General features: G+C 35.7%; 1 long non-coding RNA gene across 1 annotated transcript in view; it reads left to right on the top strand.

Annotated features, from left to right (window-relative positions):
- The first annotated feature begins 494 nt into the window (after window positions 1–494).
- The window catches only part of LOC102203150 (uncharacterized), a 12,131-nt gene continuing 8,331 nt past the window's right edge, over window positions 495–4,294 (top strand). Inside the window, exons 1-2 of the long non-coding RNA XR_312510.1 lie at window positions 495–598; window positions 685–824. This is a non-coding gene — a long non-coding RNA (uncharacterized LOC102203150). The remainder of the gene's footprint in view (window positions 599–684; window positions 825–4,294) is intronic.

Here is a 4,294-nt window from a genome sequence, read left to right as displayed (position 1 = left end):
TCCAGCAGAACCAGGCTCAGGGAGGGGCGGGGCCATCTCCTTTCACTCGGTTGAGGAGTGAAAGGAAGACGAAGACAATGAAAGCATGTGACAAAAACTTGACTGTCACATTATAGTGACAGTCAAGTGACTGACTTATAGTTATTGGAAAATCCCCTGAAAGTTACTGTTTATATATCAGTAATGAATCCACCTTTATTATTGATTGACTCTGGTCCAGGTCCAGTTTAGGTGCAGTGTTCTGGTTTAGAGCAGCCTGTTAGAGCTGTGTTTTGCACTGTTGTTACATTTTGAGTACATTACGCTATGAAAGTTTCTATTGTTGTACCTCCCATAGTCCAAAAGCACCCATCTCCCTGCTTCTCACCAGCAAACATAGACTTACACAACTTTCAAGGCTTGACTGGTAGTTCAAGAGTCATAATAATGTTTAACAGTCTTTCTTTGCTTATATGTGGTTGTGTCTATATTTGTGTTGGTGTGCAGTTGGGGTACCCAGGGCGACTTCACCACCACTCAGCCACTGCCTGCTGTGAAGGTGAAGCTGTTTACTGAGAGCACAGGAGTGTTAGCTCTGGAAGATAAGGAGCTGGGGAGGGTAAGAAATCATTAGCTTCATTTTGGTCACTTTGCCGTTGTATAACTTGTATACAACATATACATTAATGGTGGGAACACTCCCAGGTTGTTCTCCACCCGACTCCCAACAGTCCTAAGCAGTCTGAACTCCATAAGATGACAGTGTGTAAAGGCTGCTCAGACAGTGACCTCAAGATCAAACTGGCCATTCGCATGGACAAACCACAGAACATGAAACATTGTGGGTAAGTTACTGTGAGATTAAACATTCTTGTGGCAATATAAAGCTACTTGAGTTATCATAGTTCAGTGTAAAACTGTAGCTGCTTCAAAATAGTTACTGTTTTAGTTTGTACATCAGAATAATTTCAGCAGACCGGTTCTGGAAAAGCTATTAAGGAGAAATGTGATCTCTCCTTTTATTCTCTATCAGTATTTTGGATAAAGTGTAAGTTTTTCAGGGAGTTTTTCAGTTTTTAGAGCAATAAAGTACAAAAGAATGAGTATATAGAAATATAAAATACATGGGCTAAGTGGGTTCTGAGACAGGATGCTTCCAATTTTTAACAATATTGCGCCTATAAAGAAAGCAGTCAAGATTTGTTTAATGTACAAGTTAAAGTCCTTGTTAAAATGACTCCAATTTCCTTACAATAGTACTGGAGGCAAAGGTAGAGTACAGCAAGCTTTTAGTTATTAAGAGATGTACTTGCCACTTCTGACTACAAATCACAGGAAACATTGTTTATTGGAGTATTTTTTTTCAGTTAGTCATGAGTTACTTCACACAAGGTGGGATATTTTTTAGCAAATCCTATATTTCCCACCTTGAGATGCGTTGTCAGGTGTCTACTGCAGCCACCTTTAGTGTCTGCTCTTCTATTATATCTTTCTTGTTCGATTTAAGATCTACTGTGATTTCCACAGGCAAAATTACAACATTTTTCTTAGTGTTCAAATACTGATGAAGATGAGTGTATTAAGAGCTTATTGAATGAGAGGCTTTGCTAAACATCAAATTACCCAAAGGTATTTAAATAGAAAACGTAAATAGAAGAAGTTCTAAGTTTAAAAACTTGGGAAACAGAAATGTATTGTTAATTAATTTATTGTTAATTTTATATTTTTAAAACGTGCCGGAGGTAAGCATTTGGATCCGTTACGTCACATGCTGAAGTGTAACTTCCCTAATATTGATGGTTATTTCATTATTTCTAAGTCTTTACAACCCAATTTTATGATTATTTTTTAAATAACCAACATGTGAATACATAGATAACTGTATGTATGATCTTAATCAGGTGGTAAAATGTTAATTCTAAATAATCCTTGTAGAGTTAATTAATTAATTAATTTATTTTTTCTTTTTTGGTGTCCCGTTCGGCTCTTTAGCCATCAGAATTGTTGTCTTAAGGCCAAGAAAGATGCCAAGCTGATTTATTTTACCAAGTGGATCATCATGGCCTTGCCATATTGGTCCATTTGATTGACCTTTATTATGATTATGAATTTATTTTATTTTCAGAGTTAATTTAGAGTGTGATACACTTAATATTTGGGTGTGTAATTGATGAGCCACTAGGGTGCTTTGTCCAAAAGATAATCTTTTGCTTTTGCTTCCCTCTTGTGGTTACTGGTTATTGCTACCACTGAATGTGACTATGTGCAGATCCACACAGGACCTGAAATATCACACTCTATTATGACCCCCATTAGAAATAAAAACTTTCAGGCTGAAATTACTTGAATGTGCTATGAGCCCAAACTAGTTAGCCTTAAAATATTTAAGTTTTTGTACAACGTGAATTTGTATCAACGCGGAAACCGATGAAGTAGAAAAACTAAGTTTACTTTACTCAAAATCATTAATTCACATAAATTATTTATTTCCTGGAGTCTAATTTTTAAAAAATAGCTAAAACTTAAAGACAATTATTTCTCGCTACTTAAATTTATTTATCTGTTACTACTGTTGTATCTTGTACTCTAATTATAGTATTTTAGTTGCAGTTACTGTATTAAAACCGCTCATTCAAATTCTGCCTTTTAGTTTTGTTTAATCTTTCATATACTTTTAATTAAAGAAAAAAATATTTCAAAAAGTGTATTAGTAAAAAAAAAAAAAAGGCAATGAAAACAAGTTCACTCAAAAAAAAAAAAAGAAACGTTGACTTTAATTAAAATTATTTTGTCAACAGGTTCCATGAAATTGTATTGTGCTAGTTCAAAGCAAAAATCTTTAGGTAATATAATTTTAAAAAACTACTTAGGATTAACAAGAGATATATAAGACTGCCTAAATCAAGTTATGTTGTATCAACATAAATTATATATTTTCAGGTTAGATAGTTTAGAGTAGTTTTTTTAAACACATCTCTCTTATTTGTAGCAGTAAAATGTTTAAGTTAGATTAATTCAAATATTATATTTTCAGCCACCTTGTGCTTTACTAATTAGTTTTACATAAATCTATTTTGTCAACAGGATCCACACAAATGAATTAAGTACATCCAATAATAAGTACTTATTTTTTTTACATTTCCTTTATTGCCAACATATCCTGAAGGTCAACCTTCAGGACAATGTTCCCTCTAAGCTGCGCGCGTGCGCACTGCTGGCACGTCTCTGCGCACAGAAAATCTGCGTTGCACACACAAAAAAAATCTAACCTGAATTGAAATTAAAATAAATACGTTAACAATTCTGTTTTGCAGTGTTAGTCAGTAAGTGACTGGCTGCTCCTGTATGTGTTTAGAACGATGCCACCTTATCCCATAGTCCAGCCAATCACGCGATTCACATTTGTATATCAACGTGGTTGACAGCCTATGACAGCCTCCTTATGTGCCGACACCGGTGTTTTAGCGAGCAAAGCGTCTGATGAGGAGTTAAGCCACGTTAATGACAACGTGTACAACCATTGGAGATGTGAGCAGGACAGACGAACAACTGACAGACAAAGTGTGGACTTTATACCAGCTTTTAAACTGTGTTGATCGGCCACGTAAAACCAGAGTTATGATAAAAAATCTGCAATGTTTGTTTTCCTTCCTGAACACTGCCGTTGTTCATATTTACTGCAGGAAGAAACGGTAAAAACTGCGTTTTATAAGGAAAACGCTCGAAAGCCTGTGAGCAAAAACAGCCCCCCTCCCTCAGCCTTTCCTATTGGTGGAAAAATGTACCATGTGGACCAATCAAAAAATGATATGGTCACATGGCATTTTGTTGTTTAGGACGGGGGAAGTTTTAGGAGTGACGGCGTGTTTGAGATGTGAGAGATTTGCGATGTTTAGCGTGTTTGGAGTCTAAAGTTAGTGTGTTGTCTTGTGTAGTTAGTGTGTAGTTAGTGTGTAGTTAGTGTGTAGTCAGTGTGTAGTTAGTGTGTAGTTAGTGTGTAGTGTAGTCAATAGTTTTGTTGTGTGTCAGAACAATGAGGCGCCTGCTGAGTGTTACAGGTGTTACAGCAGTGATACATCTGCTGTTGTCAGGCCTGCAGGTATCAGGCTGTTGTTCTCCTTCATCTCATAGTGGACAGAAATTATTTTTTGGAGCGGCACAAATAATTTGATGCAGAACAGCTGATTGTTCTGTAAATAGTTTGAAATGTTTATTTTAAAACGCCTTGGCTGCATTAAAAAAAGCTGCAAAAAACTTTGTTGTTTGCTAAACTGAGTTACTTTTTTGAAGAAGTAACTATATAATTAATTGCCCA

Source organism: Pundamilia nyererei, unplaced genomic scaffold (assembly GCF_000239375.1).
Source record: "Pundamilia nyererei isolate P.nyererei 1_Seehausen unplaced genomic scaffold, PunNye1.0 scaffold01135, whole genome shotgun sequence".
Lineage (NCBI taxonomy): Eukaryota > Metazoa > Chordata > Actinopteri > Cichliformes > Cichlidae > Pundamilia > Pundamilia nyererei.
Note: the sequence above shows the minus strand (reverse complement) of the source record. Positions and strands in the feature narration are given on the sequence as shown.